The sequence below is a fragment of the Carcharhinus amblyrhynchos genome, chromosome 31, assembly GCF_965287045.1.
Source record: "Carcharhinus amblyrhynchos chromosome 31, sCarAmb.v2.hapA, whole genome shotgun sequence".
In the NCBI taxonomy this organism is placed as follows: Eukaryota; Metazoa; Chordata; class Chondrichthyes; order Carcharhiniformes; family Carcharhinidae; genus Carcharhinus; species Carcharhinus amblyrhynchos.
This window is the reverse complement of record NC_137354.1, coordinates 2,723,988-2,748,617: the sequence shown is the minus strand read 5'-3', so window position 1 is coordinate 2,748,617 and position 24,630 is coordinate 2,723,988. Positions and strand designations below refer to the sequence as shown.

The 24,630-nt window shown below is 40.1% G+C and overlaps 1 protein-coding gene across 6 annotated transcripts in view; it reads right to left on the bottom strand.

Moving 5' to 3' along the window:
* The window catches only part of usp54a (ubiquitin specific peptidase 54a), a 146,084-nt gene extending 123,290 nt beyond the window's left edge, over positions 1 to 22,794 (bottom strand). For 3 of the 6 annotated variants that reach the window (XM_080215844.1, XM_080215845.1, XM_080215846.1), the window contains exon 1: positions 22,452 to 22,794. The gene's annotated coding sequence lies outside the window, so the exon portion shown is untranslated. Of the gene's footprint in view, positions 1 to 20,166; positions 20,417 to 22,451 lie in introns of those variants that run through there. The other 3 variants (XM_080215840.1, XM_080215843.1, XM_080215842.1) reach the window with 2 other exon arrangements.
* Positions 22,795 to 24,630: the final 1,836 nt, after the last annotated feature.

Here is a 24,630-nt window from a genome sequence, read left to right as displayed (position 1 = left end):
ATGCATCATTTTGCTAATTTGTACCTGCAGATTGAACGTTTGGTAGAATCAAAATAGATTCACAGAAAATTCTCAACACTGAACAGGTCATTCATTCCATCATGTCAGCTGACGAAGAGCTATCCAGCCTACTCCCACCTTCCTGCACTTGGCCCGTATCCTTATGAATAATAACATTACAAGTAGACATCTAAATACTTTTTAAGTGTAACGAGTTTCAATCTCATCCAGCCTTTCAGACAGTTTTCCAGGCCCCTCCAATCTTTGTGTAAAAGAACGCTTCCTCATCACCCCTCCAATTAATGTTAAATCAATGCCCCTTGGTTATTAACCTCTCGAGGGCACAGCCTTAAAATAATTAAAGGAGCAATAGTGATGCGAGGAAAAACTTTTTCATGTTGCAAGTGATTAGGATCTGGAGTGTGTGGTGGAGGCAGGTTCAAGGTTTTGAAGCATTCAAAAGGGAGTGAGATAGTTACCTGAAAAGAATGTACAGCGTGACAAGGACAAGGAGGGAGATTGGAACAAGGGCAGCACAGTGGTTTGTATTGCTGCCTCACAGCACCAGGGACCCAGGTTCGATTCCCATGCTTGGATGACTGTCTGTACAGAGTTTGCATGTTCTCCCCACGGGTTTCCCCTTGCGTGGGTTTCCTCCCACTGTCCAAAGATGTGCAGATTAGGTTGATTGGCCATGGTAAATTGCCCCTTAGTGTTGGGGGGTGGACAGGGTAAATTACCTGGGGTTACAGGGATAGGAACTGGGTGAGATTGTTGTCAGTGCAGGCTCAATGGGCTGAATGGCCTCCTTCTGCACTGTAGGGATTCTAAGGTGAGCTGCAGAGCCAGCAGCTGCTTTCATAGTATACAAGGTTGGTAAAAGGTAAACCTGTTGGCACTTGACTAAAAGGCAGTCAAAATGAGCACATCTTCCTGGTCACCAGTTGTGCCACCACCCTGTAGTTACAAATCAGTTTGTTTTTCAATCAGATTTGAGAGTCAGCAACTGCAAGACTCTTTTGGTGCTAATTTTACTGTTTATCCAGATCTTAAAATTTGCTGCTAATATATAAAGACTGGATTTCAGTGGCACACAGACATAGTATAAGTGTCAAGCTTGTGAATATTAAAATTACTTTATATAGCTGGATTATAGCCAAAGCTACACCTCCAAGAACCAGATCATTAACACATCTTACACAACATAAAAACAGCCAAAGGTTTCAGCTCCAAGTGTCGTTAGTTTACATGCTCCACTGAATCATAAAGGCATAGCTGAAGGCCGATCAGCCTATTAAATTAAACGATCTTATGAAAATTTCACTATGATAGGTGAAAATCGGAAAAACTACGTTGACAGGGCAGCATTGTTTGTGGCATTGCTTATAAATAAGCCCATCTGCTTTGGAGTAAAACAGGTACAAATTCAATCACAAAGCCTCGTCCTCTTGTTCCCGCATCCCCAAATCAATAAACTTTGAAAACAAGTTTAAGCATTGAAAAGAAACTAAAACGGTATTCTTCACATTCATTTCATTATCTATTATTTTAATATTGATAAAAATTTTGTTAAATTTCTAAAGCAGTTGTCTGAAGTGACAGCAAATCATCAGCACACAGGATCATATCAGACCCAAATGAAGACCGAGTTCCAGCGGCGAATAAAAACTTTTTTAAAAAAAAATCAATAAACTTTGAAAAACTAAGTAAAAACAAAATATTCAGTCCTACATTTATGTTTTTAAAGAAAGCATCAAAAGAGCAATTGGAATGATTTCTGAAATATCTAAGCTCGACAACTAAAATATTCTAAACCCAAAAGGCCCACATACAAACTAGCAATGATAGCAACAGCCTTGGAGACCCATCCTTCACATCTATGAATTACTGCAAAAGGGTAATTTATTTTTATACAACGAATGAATCAAACAGGAGAGTACAAATCAACCATTTTCCAAAATTTCAGCAGTATCTCACTCACAACAATTTATTGTGCAGATTTAATTCATATTTTCTGGTCAAAAAATGTTGACACATGGATTGAAAACTGCTGTATGTTTAAGAATTTGATTGATCTCATCATCATGACCATTCTGTAAGATCAGCTGTGTACCTCAGATACACACAGGGATACCTCATGGACAACTTAAATATAACAAGTGCAGTTAGGCTACACGCTTACAACAGTCTCAAAAATGCAATCTTCATAGACAATGCAATATAATTGATGAAACAAGCAAAAAAGTGATTCCATCATACCTTTTGCAAACAATAAATCCAAACGACAGAAAGAAAATTGGGCCACGTTTAAGAAATTCTTGAAACACGCACAAAAATGCATTGAACCAAAACATAAATGATAAATGTTCTGAGTCAGGTGTCTTTTCTCATAGGGTTTTTTCAAATGGAAGCATCCTCTATTGCATCAGGTTGACAACAGGTAGCAGAAAAATCAGTGACATTTGTTTGATTAAATTGCCATGTCAGCAATATTTCTCCTTTCCAGTGCAAGAAAGATTATGGATTTGCAGCGATGCACTGAAGTATACCAACTCAGAGAAATCAAGCAGCAAGATTAGATGAGACTCTGGCATTCTGAGACTGCCTAGATTAAGCATAATAGTGACAAGCTTTCTTCTTCACCAGCATCTTTGATGTATAGAACCTGGACCTGATTCTCTAAGTAATTTCAAAATCTTATTCAAGGATTTAATTATTTCAACATCCTGGAGTGCAAACCAAAACAGAAAACAATCTTGCCCCATCCAAAAACATGCACATTAGTCAATCAGCTGGGAGAAGGAACAATTCCATCAATCAAGAAAGCTGGCATTGAGAGCTGCAGGGAGATGACATCTCTCAAGCTCCACCATAACGTGCAAACAGTAAAATAACAAAATAGTCTTAAATTGAGCTAGGTGTCTGTAGCATAGGATGGACCTTGTTGTATTCTCAGCTATCAGATCAACGGGTAACGGAGTAATTCACAAAAGTAAACATCTTCAAGATCATGATGTGGAGACGCCGGCGTTTGACTGGGGTAGGGTTAAAGTTCAACATGTTTATTTGGTAGCACAAGCTTTCGGAGTACTGCTCCTTCATCAGGTGAGTCAAAAGCCTTGAAAATTGTGACTGAATCATTGGTACAGAGTGCTTTATTTTAAAACTATTCAATTTAGGACAAGTCTAAATGTTTCCAAGTAGCACTTTCTCTGGTTCATTTACATTGTAATCCACATAAACTGGCCTTTGAGGAAAGGGAGCACGATGGCACAGTGGTTAGCATTGCTGCCTCTCAGTGCCAGGGACCCAAGTTTGATTCCAGCCTTGGGTGACTGTCGATGTGGAGTTTGCATGTTCTCCCCACGTCTGCGTGAGTTTCTTTCAGGTACTCTTGTTTTCTCCCACAATCCAAAGCTGTGTGGGTTAAGTTGATTGGATACGGTAAATTAATTGCCTTTTAGTATCAGGTAAATATGTGGGATTACAGGGATACGGCCTGGGTGGGATTGTTGTTGGTGTGGGCTCAATGGGTGGAATAGCCTCTTTCTACACTGTAGGGTTCGATGATTCTACAAAAAGATGCGTATATTAATGACATTTTGATGTCTTAAATGAGTTAGGAATTTAAATTTACAAAGGAACAATAACTAAGTTGGCATTTGCTTTGAAACATTTTACCTGATGCTCTGTGAGTCTTTCATTCAGTTATTGCTGTCGATGCCTTGGAGTTTCTGGTTTGTAATATTGTGTTATTGGCTCTTCTAACATTTGGTGAATCATTTAGTATAGATTTTTAACTTCATTTGTTATTGTTATTTAACACATGCAGCAGCCTAAATCTATTTTTGTTACTGCTAGAGAGGCAGCAATGCAGAACAGCATACCTTCCAAGCAGAAGTCAATATAGAAATCCACAAGTAGCCTGAGAATTTTAATAAGACTTCAGGAATTTTTCGCTATACATCTGAAGGACAGAAGAATTATAATACAGCTCATCATGAAGAACATTGTATAATCCTTCACAGTTCAAAGTGAACTTAAGCTTGATGCAAGATGTCCATGACAGTAGAATATGATAAAGTAGTTTCAATGGTCAAAGAAGATGAATCCCATTTCATAAAACAATACACTCTAGAAGGAGGTTTTTCCACCAATTATATCTGCACCCACCTATTAGTTGGTCCATCCTGCCCACCTTCCCCAAAGTCCAGCAAATATTTCCTCTTCAGAAAAATGATCCAATTTCCCTTTCAAAACCTTTAAGCGTACCTCCACCACATACTCTGGCAATGTTTTCCAGAACTGAACCATTCACTGCATTAATAAGTAAGTTTTTCCTCATGTTGTCATTGCTTCTTTTGCTAATTACCTTAAATCTACCAATGAGAACTGTTTGACCCTAGTTAGACTCCTCATGGTTTTGAATAACACGATCAAATCTCTCTCAACCTTCTCTTCAAGGAAAACAATCTCACTTCACCAATATTTCTGTGCAAATGAAGTTCACCTGATCAAACAGCAGCGCTCGGAAAGCTCATGATACCAAATAAATCTGTTGGACTTCAACCTGGCGTTGTCAGACTTATTAATATATATCAGAAGAACAGGGATCCGAACAGAAATTCCTGGGACTCCACTATGAACTCTCCTACAGTCCAAAATACACCCATTCACCACTATTTGCTTCCTGTCGTCGTCAATTGCGTATCTTTTGTGCTGTACTTGTTATTCAATGAAATATAACTTTGCCTACAAGTCTGTTGGGTGGCACTTTATCAAATGTCTTTGAATTCCACACAAACTTCAACATCATTTTCCTCAAGCATTACCCAAATCAACCTCAACACCATTACCCTCAACCTCAAAAAAAGCAAGCAATTTAGTTTAACATGATTTGCCATAACACATCTATACTAGGGTTCTTTAATTAACTGGCATTTACCAAATTTTGTCCTAAACTATCACTTCCAAAAACTTTCTAAGTTAATGATAAGCCCGGCATGTAATTGCTCGGCTTACCTTTACCCTGTTTTGTACAAGGGGGCAACATTTGCAATTCTTCAGTCCTCTGGCACCATCCTGAATCTAAAGAAGATTTGAAAACTATGAACTATGTCTCTAAAAATTCCACTCTCACTGCCTTTGGCACCATTGGAAACATCTTATCTAGTCCTAGTGCCTCATCAAGCACAGACAGCCTACCCAATACCTCTTCACCAATTTTAAACTCTTCCAAGTTTCTGATCTACCTCCTCTTTCATCATGACCTGGGCAGCATCTTTTTCCTTGGGAAAGACAAATGCAAAGTGTCCATTAAATATCTTAGCATGACCCTTGGTTCCTTACATAAATCTCCTTTTCAGTCCCTTATCAATACCACACATTTTACCACCGTTAAGACCAACAGAAGACTTCTGGATTCCCTTCAATGTTCTCATATTCTCTCATGGTTTTTATTATTTTCTTTCTCAATTCCCCACTTCTATATTCGGCCTGGTTCTTAATTATATTATCCATCTGACATCTGCTATAAGCACACTTTTACTGCTTCATCTTCTCTCTATTTGCTTGTCATGCTGGGAGTTTTGGATTTGTTTGTCCTACATTTCTCTTTCATAGGAATTTATCGTGACTGTGCCTGTCTTCCTTAAAGGCAGTCCACTGTTCAGTTATAGTTTAGCCTGCCAATCTTGGATTCCAAAACTCTTCAATTTTGAGCACCTCCTCAGAATATCCCTTATTATGGACGGCACATTGGTTAGCACTGTTGCCTCACAGCGCCAGGGACCTGGGTTCGATTCCTGGGTTGGATCACTGTCTGGGTCGAGTTTGCATGTTCTCCCAATGTTTGCATGGGTTTCCTCCAGGTGCTCCAGTTTCCTTTCTCAGTCCGAAAGATGTACTGATGTGCATTGACCCGAACAGGCACCAGAGTGTGGCAATTAGGGGCATTTCACAGTAACTTCATTCAGTGTTAATGTAAGCCTTACTTGTGACTAATCAATAAACTAATCCTCTCAGCTCCAAGGAGGACAAACCCATTTTGTCTCATCGCCATAAATCGCTGACAATATGACTTCACGGTCAACTCTTCAAAAAAGTCTATTTACTTGCCAGACCTTCCAAAACGAATCTCTGCCAGCTAAATTTAATTATTATAGACTTCTCTCAATATTCAGTAAATGTTTCAAATTGTAACTTTACAAGTAAGTTGTCCACAATTTGGTCAGACAGAGGTTTCCGTATTTCTTCCAAAACTGATCCTCAAAAAGGGAGCTGACCAACCAGCTTTTACACCTTAAAAGAAGTTTTAACACAAAACCAAACAGTTGCAGTATTTTCTCAACAGGTTATCAATGTGAAATGTAAACTATGTTTCTCTTGCCACAGAGGCTGCCTGGCCAGAGTATTTCCAGTATTTTCAGGTTTTATTTTCAGAAATATTATATTTGCTGAATTTCTAAACTCTATTTTCCCATTTTTAGAAATAAATTTATTAGATGCTTTGGGTTATTAAGTCTGACCTGTACTTAATTCCACCTGTCTGGATCAAATATGTAATATAACACAAGACAGCTCAAATAATTACAACAACAAAAGTGCTGTAATTATTAATCAAGTGGGGCAGGTTATATACAGGATGTAAAGAAAAAATACAGTCTAAAGATTATAGGAAAGAAAGGGGGCTTAAGTAAACCAGAGTTAAACAATTGAGACAAAAGCCTATTCAATAAAAACTCAAAACTACGACATAATCAATGGCTTAGATCTCTGGCCTAAATACATTAAAGAGAAAGGAAGGAAACCTATCTAGTAGGTATTTGAAATACTTCATTTCACAAAGACAAAAAAGGTGAAGCAGCGACCAGAAAACCCGTACGTCCGTTTCACACACCACACAGGAAGTACCACCACAGAACGCCAGTACAATACACAATGCGCAATTAACAAAAGCATTTTTTCTCATTGGAATACTTTATGTACTCAATTTTCCCTGCCATTATGTGAATTACATTAATTAAATCCAGCCCAATTTTTTCAGCCAAATGTCCATTTAGTCGTATCTTTACAATTGACACCAAGAATGTTCACTTAGTGAAACAAGAACCAACATTAATCTGCACAATTCAATGCAATACAATACTGATTCAACCAAGAGAAGTAACAGTTTTCTAACCACATCCAAATGTGCAGAACAAAATGTCCACTGAAGGCAGCTTATTTGTAGTGGGAAGCTGCTTATCTAAATACCATTTATCCAAACCAGCTGCACCTCCCAGCATGCCTACTGCACTTAATTATTTCCTCATACTGTGCATCAGTTTCCATGCTAAATTAATTTTGTTTTATGCTCCATTTATTCTGAAGGAGTTTAGCTTGTGCCAGCTTTCATTTCCACTCTTCTAGACATTTTATTTTAGAACAGCACTCATATAAAACGGTCTTCAAATTGTTGACTGTGACCATCATTTTGTTCAGTGGGTATAATGTATTATTCTCCCCGCAGAAAGATATGCAAAAAGCAGTGTTTCAAGTTAAAACTCCATTAATACCAACAGTTTGCCCAACTCTTTACTATTTCATTATTTATAGTGGTTTGACACCACAGGACTCGATTAACAATGCTCTCCTTTCTTTGGTTGTCCTTCATTTTACGGTCAAGTAACCTCTGTTGAACGAAAATACAGGTCGAGAATTCTGCATTTGTTCTCCAAGGACTTATGTAGAAAAGTAGAGTGTAGCATGGCTAAAAAATAGGCCAAGTCCAAAAGCAAAGAAAACAGAACATAAGCTCACTCACCATTCTGAAACTGGGTTCAGCACAAATGCAATGTAAAACACTAAGTTTTCCATAATCACAGTCACAACGTTAGCATCATTATTATCTCCTGCCTCAATCACCCAAACTCTCAAATTTTTTCAAGTCTCTTGAGTGTTGCAGGACTACATTCATCCAGGCAAGTGCATGCCTGGATGAGGCACTGCTGCCTGACAGCGCAGGGACCTGGGTTAGATTCCGGTCTTGTGTAACTGTGTGGAGCTTGCATGTTCTCCCCGTGTTTGTGTGGGTTTCCTCCATGTGCTCCGGTTTCCTTCACAGTCCAAAGATGTGGTTAGGTGGAATGGCCATGGTAAATTGCCCTTAGCGTTCAAAGGTGTGTAGGTTCAGTGAATTAGCCATGGTAAATGAGCAGGGATAGGGTGGAGGGGAGGGCGTAGGTGGGATGCTCTTTCAGAGAATCGATGCAGACTCAATGAACTGAATAACCTCCTTGTGCACTGTAGGGATTCTATGGTAGTATTCCATTCTATCAGGAGGTGAGTTACTCACCTGGGCCCTCTGTAACCTGGTACAATCCACCCATGTTTTATGCATGAAACACATCTGGACTGCACAACCAACCTCCAGCATAACCAATGCATTTGTCACAATAAACACTGAACAGGCACTTGATGATACTGCGCCCTTTAAGAAATATATTTCTATCATGTTCCTTGTAGGGGGTATGTTTAAAATTCAGCTGTTTTGCAGGATGGCGATTTGACTAGGAAAACGTTGAAATTAGTAGTTCGGAGAACAAGTACTCATTTTAGACATAATTTTCCTATCGGCCATGGGAATTGTAGCAGGCAGGGACAGACCATAGAAATGTTTGTTGGCCTCAGGTGGGATTTTCCACTTTTGGGACAAGCGCACCCAAAAACTCCTGCCTGAAATGTTTGTTTAAGCAGAGTTAATGCATCTGTATTTACTAGTTTCCCCTTGGGGTTTCAGAATAGACTTGTGATTAGGTTGTTTGATGTGGAGATGCTGGCATTGGACTGGGATAAACACTAAGGAGACTCACAACACAGGTTAAAGTCCAATGAGTTTATTTGGTAGCAAAAGCCACTAGCACTCACTACTCCTTTGTTAGGTGAGACTCACCTGACAGTGATAGGTTAACAGTTAAGAATTATATCTTGTCATGTTTAAGTATTGCTCAAGCCAATTAATTTATTATAAAATTAAACTGTGTTATAAAATAAAGTTTGTTTTGAAAGAAGTTTCCCAGTAGAATTGCACCTGGAGAGAAACATCATATCCTCACACTAATGCCAAAGTACTAAATTGTTGGCCTGTAGTCTTGCTTCATAATACACCTTGGGATTTTGATCTGCTACCTTAACAGACTCATACCAGAAGAATTTCTGACAGTTTTTGGCGCATCATTCCTGTACTTGTCAAACACAAGGTTATCAGCAAGACCCTCGAATAACATGTAAATTACAGAAGACATCAATTGTTCATTTTAACTCTGCATCCAACAGACTTTACATAGAGTCCTTTAATTACAGGTGGAGCAGACAAGCAAAATCTGTAGCCTGCGCTGTCCAAAAGCAAGATTAACCTAACATCTTTGATATACAGCTCACAATTACAATTAAGCAGCTGCAAATAACCATGTTTAAAAGTGTATTTTTAAAATTAATCTATGAAGTAATACCACTTTAAGATCCATGACTGGAATCCATGGAAACCACTGCTGGTCATAACACAAGTTGTGCCAGCACAACAGCAGGACTGCTTTCACAGGCACCACTCAAAACCAATTCCACAGTTCACAAAAGGTAGATACCCTCTGTTTATTCAACCACAGCTAAAGACGTATATACTGTGTGCATGTACATAAATATACATACACATACACACACAAAGTAGCAGTGAAACAGCAGACAGCTGTCAAAGGTAGAAGAGTATGGATTGGCGTGTCGAAGGGAGAATGTAAACCACAGCTTCATGTCACTGCATCTCTAAAAGCTCTGTGGACCTCTAGGATCTCGAGTTCTGCCTCCTGGTTATGATTCAACAATTCCTACCTGAAGTATGCACAATTTGAATTCATTAAAAGAAATGCTGGCCAAAGGCATGCACTCAGATTTGAGGCATTTGTCCACCAAAAACCCAGCACTCAAACTATATTGAGGTCTCAACTGAGAGCAGTGCAGTAAGGGCATTCATTTCACTTTAATTGTATAATACATTTGCAACCTGCTATTTACAAAACAATTTTACTTAGATACGCATGATAAAGAAACACGTGAAGCCTGTCTGAATTTTCTGAATTGTCCTTCATGCAAAACAAAAAGTAAACACTGATTTTGAAAGCTACATGCAACAAATGTATTGAAACAAAGTGACTCATTTTGACAAGATATCCATTTGTTTAGTTATCCTGATAGTCAATAAAACTGTAATGAATTATTTGTAAACAAAGAAATGAGACAGATTTCACCCAAATTTGCACCACGATAATTCAATTGTACCAGTTTTTCTTTTACAGAATAAACTATTAAGAGTACTTAACAAACAAGCAACTGATGCTAAAAATTAAGCTGGCACGTGCCAGCTTTTAGTTGCTAAAAAACATTCATAAAGCCAATCACTGAGTAAGATGCTTCATCTCTCAAATTTCCCCAAGTTTAATGTGTTAAATTCTTTCTAATCCTGTTCAAATCAACAAATCAAAAACATTTTAAGATGTGCAATGGAAGACTGCCAGTTCTCTGTTGGTTGTAGCTTCATTTGTTTGGGCTGAAAAATTATTCATTGTTGCCTTTTGTACAACGTCATTTTGGGATAAAAGCAATCTTTAGCAAATCAAGATGTCAGCTAATATTTGCAGAAAAGTGGACACAAATGTTGATACAGCAAAGTTCAGCAATTATTTACCAAATAACCAAACTTTAGTTTAATAGGGGAAGGAAATCATTTCTCCCCTCGATTTCCCGGTAGACCCTTACTGAGCAAAAGGGTCCTGTGCTTCTTTATTCTTTCAAGGAATATGGATAACTCTGAAAACACCAGTATTTGTTGCCCATTCCTAATCACCCTTGAATCGAATGACTTGTGAGACCATATCAGAGCTCAAGAGTGAACAACATTGCTGTGGTCTGGAGGCACGTGTAAGCCAGGCCAGGAAAGGATGACATTTTCTTCTCTAAAAGGTCATTAGTGAACCAAATGGGTTTTTCAAACAATGAAAGTTGGCACTGCCACCATTACCAAGACTAGTTTTATGTTCCAGATTTATTAATTGAATTTAAATTCCATCACCTGCCATGGTGATATTTAAACCTTTTCCCCTTGACATTCATCAGCCTGAGCCTCTAGATTACTAGCCCAGTAACATTGTCACTGAGCCGCCATCTCCCCAAAGTGGTCCTTTTCAGCCAACTTATTCTAGCAAAAAAAATCTTTATCGTTATACAAAATATGTTCATTGGCAGTAAATCACTTGAGCAACTGTAAAAACAGAATCTTAATGAAAAGGGGGAGAAAAATGGCTACAAAGAAGCTATAACCACAGAATCTAATCGTAACAACAAAAATACTGCAAAATAAAAAAAAATTAACTGGAAAATGGCTGTCAGCAGCTGTCAAAGGGCCAACATCTGCCACCATTACCAAGACGAGTTTTATGTTCCAGGTTTAAAAAGACATCTTTATTCTTTTCAAATCTAATAAAAATTAATATTTCCAAGATAATCTGTTTCTCGAGTCAGAGTGTCATACAGCACAGAAAAGGCCCTTTAGCTCATCAAGTCTGCACTGACAATAACTAGTACTAAAGGTGAGCTAATCCCATTTTCCAGCCCATGTTCATATCCTTGAATGTTATGATGTTTCAAGTGCTCATCTAAATACTTTTTTTAAAAAGGTTGTATGGTTTCCAGCCTCCAGTTGAACCTACTATACAGGCAATCACTTTGTTCATTGAGAGTGGTTTACGTTCATCACTGAACAGTCTGACTGACCATCAATTTCACACATCTGAACAAAAGTTAATTTACAATGGCTCCCAAAATGCATCAGGAAATTTAGCCAGTGACTATCGGAACCATACAAAGCATAAAAGGGCAGGATTTATTTCCTGGTGTGCAAACTGAACTCAGTCAACATGGCTACAATTTCTCTGAAAGATTGTCATTGGAATAATAACTGTATCTGGCAAGGACAGGTTCAGGCTCAAATGTGATGCCTTTGTAGTCAAATACCATCGATAAGGCCTTTATATGAGCCATCATTGTGGTTTTGGTACCACAGGGAAGGGAGAACCCGTTGCAAGGAGACTCACTCTTCAGCCAAATTACAGAAAGCTAACAGGAAAAGACAGACTTCTGTTTGATGATTGATTGACTTGCCTCCTCATTTTCCTTTTGCTGGACTAACCCACCCCATTGACAGCATGATTAGGAACTCACCATGTGGCAATCACTCGCCAAATCTTTTTTAAACTTGTTTAATCAACTTTAACTACAACTTAAAAATTTGAATATCAAATACGTCAATGCTGCAAGTAATCAGGATTATGTTCACTTGAAAGATGCAGCACAAGGGCAATCATGGAAATGAAAGTAGGAATCTAGTTATTTAGATGTTGTATGCAGTATGCAATGGGTATGCGTGACCGACACAGACATTGGTGACTCATGTTTGAAAAAGTCAACAAAATACACCCAAGTACTGTTGTTTGTGTAAATATTTTTTTCAAGATGAAGTTGCTGATACCAATCTTACAATTATCTTCTAGTTTGAACCCATGTCTGTGGCCCCACTCAAACTTATTCTCAGTATCCTGAATTAATTTTTCCCATTCCATTTATTATCTTCATGTCATCATCTCTCAGATACCTCATTTTCAAGCTGCAATGCCTAATCTTTCATAACAGACCCGTGCCAAGATATAGGGAGCAAAGATAAATGGAGCAGAGGAACAGATCAAACATGATCTGATTCAAAGATTGAACAATCCTCAGGGAATGAATAGCAAACCCCTGTTCCTACACGATGCTTCAATTCTAAAACACTTAACATCAACAAATCCTTGAATGGCCTTGCCCCTTATCTCTAATATTCCGAAGCTTTACAATCAACTGAGAACTGTGCGTCCCTTCAAATTTGGCCTTTTCTGCAGGTCCCACTGCTACCAGTGACATACCCTAAGGTTCAGTGCTGGGAACTTCATTGTTGTCATATACATAAACAATATAGATGATAATGTGGGGGGGGAACGATAAATAAGTTTGCAGGTGATACCAAGATTGGTTAATCGTGAAGGAAGTCATCGTAGGTTACAAGAAGATATAGATGGGTTGGTCAGATAGGCAGAGCAGTGGCCGATAATATTTCATAGGATCCCTACAGTGCAGGAGGCGGCCATTTGGCTAATCAAGTCTGCACTGACCACAATCCCATCTATTGCCCAGATAAGTGTGAGATGGTACATGTTAGAAGAAACAAGACAAGGGAGTATTTAATGAATGACAGGGCACTAGGAAGCCCAGAAGAACAGAAGGATCTTGGGGTATTTATTCACAGATCCTTGAAGGTGGCAGAGCAGGTGAATAGGTTAAGAAAGCATATGGCACACTTGCTTTCATCAGTCACAGCATAAAGTAAAGAGCAAGGAGGTAATGTTAGAACTATACGGAACGTTGATTAGGTCACAGCTGGAGTAGTGTGTCAGACCCAAAAGTGAGGTGCAGTTTTGGTCACCTCATTATAGGGAGGATGTGATTGCATTTGAGGGGATACGGAGGAGGTTCAGTAGAATGTTGCCAGGGATGGAGCATTTAAGCTATAAGGAGAGACTGGATAGGCTTGGGTTATTTTCTTCAGAGCAGAGAAGACTGAGAGGGGACATGATTAAGGTGTATAAGATTATGAGGGAATGGACAGAGTGAGTAGGGACTCCTTGGTTGAGGAGTCAATCACAAGGGCACAGTTTTATGAAGAAGTTTTATGATTCAGAGGGGGAAAAAAACCTTTTCATTCAGAGGACAGTGGGAATCTGGAACACACTGCCTGGGAAGGTTGTGGAGGCCAGAAGCTTTACAACTTTTAAGCAGTATTTGAATAGGCGCTTGAAACATTATAACATTCAAGGATATGGGACAAGTGCTGGAAAATAGGATTAGTGCAATTTTAGTGGTAGTTATTGTTGGTGCAGACTCAATGGGCCGAAGGCCTTTTCTGTGCTATGACTCTATAATGACCCCAGGAGTGGTGTCATACCTTCAACTATCTACGTGCTAAGCTCCAAAATTCCCTCCCTAAACCTCTGTGCATTGTTTTCCTCTTTAAAATGCTCCTAAAAACCCAACTCTTCCTCTCCTCCTTTGACCCTGTGTCAATTTTTGTCTAAAAACTTTAGCCGAGTGTGGGGTCATGTGATGCAAGCATGGGCACAGCTGCATTTTCACGAGCTCTGGCACAACTCATCTTTTAATCTTATTTTATCCTGTTGCACAACCCATAATTATTTGATCCTGATGTGTATAATCTGTGCATTGTTCCTGGAAGACCTTGGCTAAATTTTGACAACAGGGGTCTGAGTTAAGTCAAGAAAATCCTCATTTGATTGAGGTAGTCAGTGAGGGCTGGGATGAAACCCAGCTTGCAATGGAGGTTTCACTGTGAGTGGGCCTATGCTTTGGCAGTGTCGTCAACACCGAGATGCTGGCTGCCATTTGGGGGGAAAATTGTGGATGATGGTCTCGGTTCCACAGCACAGATTATTGGTGTTTGCACTGATGAACTACAAGATATCCTAAAGACAAGAAAATCCTGTCAGTTGAGTGGGTGGTTTCCTTGTTGGGGGCTCACCTTTAGTTCTTCAAAATCCTGCTGCATGGCATGTCAAACATCCCGGTCGATTCAGGAAGATAGGGCCAGAGAAGGAGTATCTGTGTACCCAGTTTCCCGAGAGGGGCTGGGGGTGATTTCCTCTCTGAATTTGGGAACTGGTTGCTATGCTTTCACAATCTCGATTTGAAGGTTGGGTGCTTTGAATTCAATGGCAAACAAAGTATTTGGTTTTCGAAGCCTGGGGTCAGTCAAAGACTCCAACCACTAGTCTTACATTGTGTTGTCCGCAGCATCCATTGAGAAGGCTGGCGCTGGTCAAATGTGATGGGTCTTCACCACCTGCTGGGGCCCAGGTTTCTCTTTACCAGGGCTTCAGGATGACAATATGGTGGGGGTGCAAAGGCTTTGGTGAAACTCCAGGTGGATCCTGGGTATTGCTCGATGACCCTCTCACGGCTTTGGCTTTTTCAAGCTCCATGAATTGTTACATTATCATGCTGTTCATCATTAATCTTGAACTTTGTTCCCTTGTGACATTATACTCCTGACAATGATATTGTCTTTTATCCTGACAAGTGTGTACAATAAACGAGCACGGATGTGTTTGTCGCCTATTATCCTATCACACTGCAAAAACCAGGATTCATTAATGCGAGAGTGTAACCCCTTGTGTTGATTCTGCACTGTCCTTTTTTCATAGTGATGGGGACAACCCTGGAACTGAAGTCTGAGGCAAATTTTGCCAACTACCCTGTTTAGAGTTGAATGTGTCCCCTGTAAATTAATCTCCTATTTGATCCTGATTTTTACTCGTTATCCTGGGGAACCCAGTGACATCCATTTGCTAAAGCTGAGAGATTTTTACCTGTCTTCTTGTCTTATAATCCTGGGCACTTATGTTTGTGGACATTTTCGCCTGATATCCTTTATTACAATTATGATTAGTGTGAGTAACACCATTGCAAGGAGGTGGGCAAGTGGTTTAATATGAAGGGCTCTACAAATCCTCACAGTTGAACTCATGGGCTTACAAATTTTGTTTTGTATTTCAAGGATGAGCTGCACAATTGTAATAAGACTAAGACTGAGCTAATATATTGCGGTTGGTGAAGGTATGCTCCCCAAATGCCCTCTTCACTTGTTAAGTTCCTGCAAAGCACCTACGTTTTCAACAACTTGCTCTGACATATATAAAGCTTATATAGTTGTATACATAAATACAATTTGATGTTATTGATATTCCCTAACACTGAAGGATATCTGGCCCTTCTACGCACAAAATCCTACACTTGAATACATCCATTGATTCTTAATGAACAGAAGATGAGGACTGATCATAGTAATATATAGTTTACTGGTGGTATCCACTGATTTGTATTCCACTGCTGTAGCTAAACATTCTGTTTGCTCTTCAATGGCTGTACATATTGATCACGAAGGATTCTAGTCAGGATGTTACGGCCGTTCACGTGGCATGAAAGGCCAGCAAAGTCGTGCGCTCTAGCTCTCGTTCAACAATTAAACAATTTTAAAACTAACAAAACTGAATAAAGACCTGATAGCCTCTGAATTGTAAACTAAAACAAAGCCTATTCACTGAAAGACCCACTCCAATTTAAAATCAAAGATTTCATTTATATGTTACTTTCGCCTTGCAGAATTAAAACTGCCTCAACGCACAATGGTTAGCACTGCTGCCTCACAGCACCAGGGACTAGGGCTCAATTCCAGCCTTGGGTCACTATCTGTGTGGAGTTTGCACATTCACCCCGTGTCTGCACGGGTTTCCTCCAGGTGGTCCGGTTCCCTCCCATAGTCCAAAGGTGTGCAGATCGGGTTGACTGACCATGCTAAACTGACCCTCGTGTCAGGGGATTAGCAGGATAAATGTGCGGGGTTATGGGAATAGGGCCTGGGTGGGACTGTGCTCAGTGCAGACTCAATGGGCTGAATGGCCTCCTTCTGCACTGTAAGGATTCTATGATTTATCTAAACCTGAAGAACCAAATTTTTTTGCACAAAGGAATTGCTAAATATTAACCAGTCACCCAAAGAATCATTCTATTGCACAACAGTTACTTCAAATCACAATGTGCTTTCAGTGTTTCTGGGAAGTTTTTTGGGAATTCCATAGAATTGAATCTTCTTTGAATTGTTTTGATGAATTTAGTTAAATGGCTCATTACTCAGTCAAGAGACACTTGTGCACTGTAAGAAATAAACTAAAGATACACAAGAGTTAAGCAAATCTTTTGACACAATCAGGCCTTCATTTAGTATTCATACCAATACAACAATTTGTTCCAGGCAACTTCAACAAACACTCGAACAAACAGAAGTGCTAAATTACCTCAAACAAGTGCCACCTTTTATTCAACATTTTGGACATGTTTACGCTTTGTTTAGAGCCTGTTTTTAGCACATTTACATTGCTGGTTTGCTGCTAACAGTATCTCTACAATCATCTCCAAATGATGATTGAAACAAGGTGGTGCCTGTGCTACCAAAAGCAGAGTGCAACACCATGGTTTCACATTTTGCCTGCAAATATAGAAAGCAGATCACCAGACATCTAGCATTTTGGGTGACTGATACAAGTACTTATTCCGACTCTCTCAACGCCAACAAGGCACTACATAGCCTGATCCATTCTTATCATTATGGAAAACACAAAGCCCAGGAAGATAGCTATATATTGAGTAAGATGATTTTCCAGTTATGCAATGAAAAATTTGCTCCAGAAACAGCAGTGGCTTACTTAAAAGAATTCCCTCGAAAAAGCGATCACTTGCCATTTCAGGCATACTAATTTTTTTTGTTACAGCAAATTTTACATGGTGTAACCCGAACAATCTTCTCAATCAGTGTTACTTTCTCACCATGAAAACCTTCAAACTATTAGCATTTCTGTTTGTACAAGTTTATATGGTCCACTTTCTGTAACTATTGGAGGTGCATCTAAAAAGGTACAAAGTTGATGGCTTTGCCTTATATAATTTTTTACTTTAAGGAAAATGCAGATAATTCATTTAGTCTTGCAGCTGAGGGGTTGAGAGAGATAGCCCTTCAATTCTGTGTTCATTTTTTTCTGTAGTATCACTGCAGCAGAATAATCTGAAATCATTCAAGAAGTGATTCCAACATTAGCACAGCATAAAATATGGATTTATAAAGATTCTGTGCAGGGAAATGCTTCTTGTAACAAGGGTAGAAACATACCAGGGAACAATTGATAACTGATCAAACACAATTGGATGCGGCTCAGACTTGTGGTTGGAGAAGACCACAAGGAAAAGTAGAACAAATATTGAATTATATTATCCATAACTGTCCAAATTTGATTATCAGATGTTAGTTAGCATCATTAGCCACATCATCAGATTAGCATCAGACACAATACTTTCTTCGAGCTCAGGTGGGACAAGACACAGCTGACAACATATTAGCAAAAAATATTAGGAAAAAAGTGTGTAGAAGGGGTGAAAACCAAAGAAAGCTCATGGGAAATTCCAGAGGTAACTTGACGTGGGTGGGTTCAGAAATCACTGCTGAAATGCCAGCTTATAACCGGATAGATAAAAGTGGAACATTGCAAGGGCAAACCCTTCATGCTGGACAAGAGAGGTAGAATTTGGAGGAGGGTGATATGGTTGACCAGAGGTAGAAATGTCAAATGTGATTTGAATCACTGCTGCAGTGGGAACTTAACTAGAGAGGTTCAAACATGGAGTTACAGAAAAGACCAGCAGAAATTTGGAAGTAGTCCCTCCAATATCTCTCTCTCCTTCACGAATAGGAGAACGAGCAGCAATTTTCTCCAGCTAACAACTGCAAAGAGTGAAACCATTCATCACAAATTCTGTATCTTTACCATGGATTCATAACTTTGTTGTCCTTCCTACTCAATACCTCACTGAGCTCCCAATCCCCTATTCACTCCATCACAAAGATCGCCTAATTCCAGCTATTCAGAACACAGTGGTTAAAAAGAAACAATATAATGAAAACAAATTCACTGACAGCAATCAACACAAATGGAGTGGTGGTGGATGTAGTGATGCATAGGTATTTTGTAATGGCCTTGTGTATTTTCGCTTGGATGGGTTAGCTTACATACAGGTATTCATACAGAAACTGTCAAGTTTATTCACTGTACCTTACCTTAAAGGCAACTTCAGTCAAAAGCTATCATTTACATTGAAACCATGTTCAGCTATGTTGAATGAATATATTTAACTTCAAAAGATCCCACAGAAGAGCATCTCACTGCAACTAACTCTCAGAATTAATGCTTTGCAAATACAAGCTACGCTGCAGCAAAAAAGAACACCTACTATTCGAGTTCAATGATGCAGCTGTAAATTGAATAAAAGCATCCCCTGCAAGACTTCTCATTTCTGTAAAATGAGCAGCTGTGTTTCCCACCACCTCTATCCATCACTTGTGTTAATGTTACCAGTCTATGTAAAGTCTGCACTTCAAAATTCATGTGAACAGTTTGAAATAACTCAACATGATAAAGTATTAAATGGTTACAAGTATTAATTGCTTGAAACTTGTGTTTTATATTTCATAATTTATAACTGATGAACTAATTTGATCTATTAAAAAATGGGGAAAAAAGATTTTACCTTTATATCAGAATAAGCCCTTTGGTATGCACAATTGAATACAGCCTTCAGTTTGCATCATGCTGTGATTTTGTCACATCTATTCTCTCTTCCCTGTTTCGCTTTCAAGTTCCAATGAAAAACTACATTCCCACCCGCTGTCTCAGCCTCAGGATGTAGTATATTTTTCACAATAATATAAGCAACACAATTCCTAAAACTAGTTAGGTAAAAAGACAAGGAAAAAATGTTTGGTTATAGTAACAACCCGACATACTTACAGCCAATATTAATTGCAGTTATAGCAATGACAAACGGCTTGCAATTTCAGGGGGAAAATTATAAACTTTGAGCAAAATTCAACACAACTTTTTCAGCATCATCTTTTAGTATTAACAAGCATGACCAATTGCAATATTCTAACCAAGGTCATGCATTCAGATGACTAGAACAGGTATAAGCACAGAGCTCTCCCTAACTCTTACCAACTAGTAGCATAAAGAAAAACAAGTAACCTGGTGGTAAATTTCAATACTGTTTGCAAGATCTTTGCTTTTCAGAAGTTTAGAAATAACCAGCTGCCTTTTTGTTGGAATCTTAATTTAACATGCAGAATATCAAATATTAAGCACGTAACATATTTCCAAAAAAGTTAAAAACAGATTATATAAAATGTAATACTCATCAGAAATCAAAGCAGAAATATCTGAGAAAAAGAGCATTAGTGTTGTAATAAGTTTAACTAGCTGACAATATTTGATTTACTTAAGCATCATAGCCACTGAAAATTCTTTAGATTTACTACGTGAACTATGTACAATCTGCAATTCAAAGCATGTGACATCTGTCATAAAAACGTGCCAAAAAAATTAAAGCACTGGCAAAGCAAATTATTTCAACAAATATTTGCAAGCTACCTACCTATTACTTTTATTCCTCAATCCATCAATGCATTATGGGACAAATCAATTACTGGACAATCAGAAAGCACCCATGATCATTTTCCGAACTCCACAACATCCCAAAATGTGGGACTGCCGCCGACCCACTGAGTTCAGAACCTGGGACTTCAGCATTGAAATAAACGTGAATGCTGTAGTACTAATGACCAGTTCAACTTTAAGAGGCCTGACCCCAATAGAGCACATCATCCACATTACATTCAATCTCATATTTGCATACAACTCCCAACATCACATTTTTGTGCTTACTTAACGGCACTGTCAGTTTTACAACTCCCTAGCTCCTCAGCCTGCTTGACAAAAAACTGAATTCCACTTATTTGCTTCCTAAATTTCCCCAAGATTTGATATTTAAGCTAAACATAAAATCAGAACTTAATAAAAATAAAGGACAATACATACATCTGAAGCACAAGCTGAATTACACGTGCACAACCCTGGTCCAATTATTCCCTGCTCTCCAACTCAATTTCACCCCAAGGCTACATTTGACCGTCACTCCCCGAGTGTAGTACATCAGGAGATCAACTGGTCTTCAACACCATCATATTTTCATCTAACAATATGAATGTGGAGAATGTCAGCAAATTTAAGCTCCACGCCCCACCCCAAATTACTTTTTGTGGCATTTCTGATGACCATTACCCCATAACTGGAGTATTCACTGTAGTCACTAGTAGATTAAAACACGAAACAAAACTTTACAGATAACTTTAAAATAGGTTGCTAGTTAAAAAAAATGAAAGATTTAGAAGAAACAAGGGCAGAATTACATAGATGCTGGAAACCAGAAACAAAAACAAAATGTTGGAAATACACAGTGGAGAAAAGTGCAGAGGTAAATTTCAAATTGGTTACCTTTTGTCAGAACTGGGGAGGCTTTAGGCAAGTATGGATGTGGGGAGAGAACAAAATGGAAGGTGCTGGATTGCTGGAGAGATGAAATAGCAAAACTGATGATGGGACAAAATAAAAAGAGATAGTAATGGGTCAGCCATATAAAGAAACAAGATGGGTCTAGACAAGGTACAAACAAATGGGTATAGCAGAATCACAACCAACTACTGCTGTCTGAAAAATGAAAACGGGCATTATCATCGAAAATTGTTGAAATAAATATTGGATCTGGAAAGCTGTAAAGTGCCTAGGCAAAAATGAGTTTCTGTACCTCCAGCTTCATTGGAACAATTTGGGGAATAAGGACACAAGAGGTCAGAATGGGAGTGTGGCAAAGAACTCAAACAATAGGCAAACAGAAGCGTGATGTCACACTGAATAGAGGAACTCCGAAGCAATCCAGCAATCTGTGTTTGGTCTTCCCATGTAGCGGAAATCACATCATGAGCAGTTAATGTAACATGCCACACTGAAATAAGCACAACAAATTGTTATTCTCCCAAATGGTTTTGGGTGCTGGATGGTGGAGGAGTTAAAAACACAGGTGTTGGATTTCCTGCATGTGCGCAAAGATGCCATGGGAAGAGGGAGGTGTGTTGGGAGTGATTAAAGAATGGGCAAAAGTTCTCAAGAGAAACAGTCCCCTTCAAATGCTGAATGGGAATGGGAGAAGGGAAGATGGAAAGATGGAAACAGAAAAATAAAAATCACAAATGTGAATGTTGTTGTCAGGTCAGGGGGCTATGCACAAAACACTGACTGTCTTTATCCAACTTTGAAAGTAGAAAGCTGAAGGTGTCAAATGGTGTCACTTAAAAATATCTGGAATTATGAAGTCCATTACATGAAAACCAGCATTGCAGCCAACTTGCTCGACACCTCCCTCCCAAACAAGAACAGACCCCAAAATGCCTGCAAGCCAACAATAAATCACGACCAAAAATCCAAAATGGCCCCACTGAGGAGCAAAGTCAGCCCTGTTTATTGCAGAGGACAAGTGCAGTTTGCTAAGATCTGCATTATTGTATTTGGCCTCCTGAAATCCTACCCAAGATCAATACAGCCACAGCAGAGAGTGTGTTTACAGTGTGGGGAGGGCAGGTGGCTGCATTAACAGCAGAGCTGGGAGCATTGCTATGTACTCTTATCACTGACTTGTGTTGGGGGGGGGGAAGCTGGCCATTTGTACAGCTAACACTCAGCAGTGGAACAGCAAGGGCCGGGGTCAGGGGTCAGTCGCGCGCTCTCCATCCCCCATCTCCCCCCGCCCCGGGGTCAGGGGGCCGCGCGCTGCGACCGTTAACGGTCAGTGAGCGCGAGGCCAGTCGCCGAATCAAACGTCCCTACCTCATGGCCGGACTCCGGCCGCTGGTCACTCGCCCTGGATCCGGCCGCCGCTGCCGCCCGCTCTGTCTCTATATATATTTATCTTACTCTCTATCTATTTATATGTGTGTGTGTGTGTGGAGGCTGATGTTGGTCTACTCGCCCTCCCTCAGTGCCCGCTGTCTCTCCCTATCTCCCCCACCCCCCTCTCCCGGTGCCCGGTCTCGCACTCTCACCCTCTCTGTCTCCTAGTGTCTCTCTCTCCTGGTACCGGCTCTGCAGCTCTCTCTATCTATCGCCCCAGCTGAGCCTCCCTGTTCTTCTCTCTCTCTCCCTCCCCCGGTGCCAGGACTACAGCTCTCTCTCTCTCGCCCAGTCCCTCTCTCTGGAACTCAGCCACCGGCTCCGGCCGTCTCCAAACATCGCGAGAGCTCCAACATGGAGCCACACACATCTCGCGAGAGGTCAGTCGATCCATACAGAGGGGTGGGGTAGGTGGTTTATTGGGTTTGGTATAGGGTGGGTTTATTGTTGGGTATAGGGTGGGGTTAGCTGGGTGTGAGTTTTATTGGGTTTGGTATAGGGGTTTATTGTTGGGTATAGGGTGGGGCTGGGTTTATTGTTGGGTATATGGTGGGGTTGGCTGGGTGGAGGTGGTGTTTTACGGGTTCAGTGTAGGGTAGAATTGGTGTTTACCCAACCAACACTCAATAAACCCCATCCTCTATACTTAATCATAAACCCCAACTCTACCCAACAATAGAGTTGGGGTTTATGATTGGGTGTAGAGGATGGGGTTTATTGGGTGTTGGTTGGGGTGTATTGGGTATATAGGGTTTATTGTTTACTATAGTGTGGGGATGGATGGGGTGAGGTTTAATGGGTTGAGTATAGGTGGGGTTTATTGTTGAGTGTAGGATGGGGATGGCTGGGTGGGGGTAGGGTTTAATGGGTTGGGTATAGGGTGGGGCTGGGTGTGGGTAAGGTTTATTGGGTTGGTATAGCGTGGGGTTTATTGAGTATAGGGTGGGACTGGGTTTATTTGTTTTGGTTTTGGGTGAGTTTATTGTTGCATATAGAATGGAGTTTGGTATAGGTGAGGTTTGGTGGAGTTGGGGTTTATTGTTGGGTTTATGGTGCAGTTGGCTGGTGGTGAGGTTTATTAAGCTGGGTACAGGGTGGGGCTGGACGGGGTGAGCATTATTAGGTTGAGGTGGATGGGATTTATAGGGTGGAGCTGGGTCAGGGTGGGATTTGTTGGGTTGGGTATAAGATGGGTTAGGTGGAGGTAAGGTTTATTGGGTTGGGTCTAGGATGGGTTGGGTGGGATAGGGTTATTGTTGGGTATGAGTGGGGATGGGGTTTATTGGATGGGTATAGGGTGGGGGTGGATGAGGTTTATTGCTGAGGATAGGATGGGGTTGGGTGGAGTAGGGGATAGGGTGGGGTATAAAGTGTGGTTTATTGTTGGATATAGGGTGGGTTTGGGTGGGGGGGATTATTGAGTACAGGGTGGGATTGTTCCATACAATATAATCCTTACAATACAGAAGAGATCATTCGGCCCATTGAGTCTGCACTGACAACAATCCCACCCAGGCCCTATTCCCGAAGCTCCACATATCTACCCTGCTAATCCCTCTAACATAGACATCCCAGACACTAAGGGCTGATTGATCAATCAACCTAACCTGCACATCTTAGGCATATGGGAGAAAACCAGAATTGAATGTTTAGGTGGTGGATGGGATGCCAATTATGTGGGCTATTTTGTCCTGGATAGTATTGAGTTTCTTGTGTTGATGGAATTGGTCACATCCAGGCAAGTGGACTGTATTCCTTCACATTCCAGACTCGTGCCTAAAAGACGGTGAGTAGAATTTGGGGAGACTGGAGATGAGTCACCCGCCATACAAGTCCCAGCTGTGGGAAATTGCTGCGCTGTTGAAAGTTCTGTCTTGAGGATGTGATGGGAATGCGATGGCCTAGTGATATTATCACTAGACTATGATTCCAGAAACTCAGCTAATATTCTGGGGACCTGAGTTCAAATCCCACCATGGTAGATGGTGAAATTTGAATTCAATAAAAAACATCTGGAATTAACCTATTCATGACCATGAAACTATTGTCGATTGTCGGAAAAACCGATCTAGTTCACTAATGCCCTTTGGGAAAGGAAATCTGCCACCTTTACCTG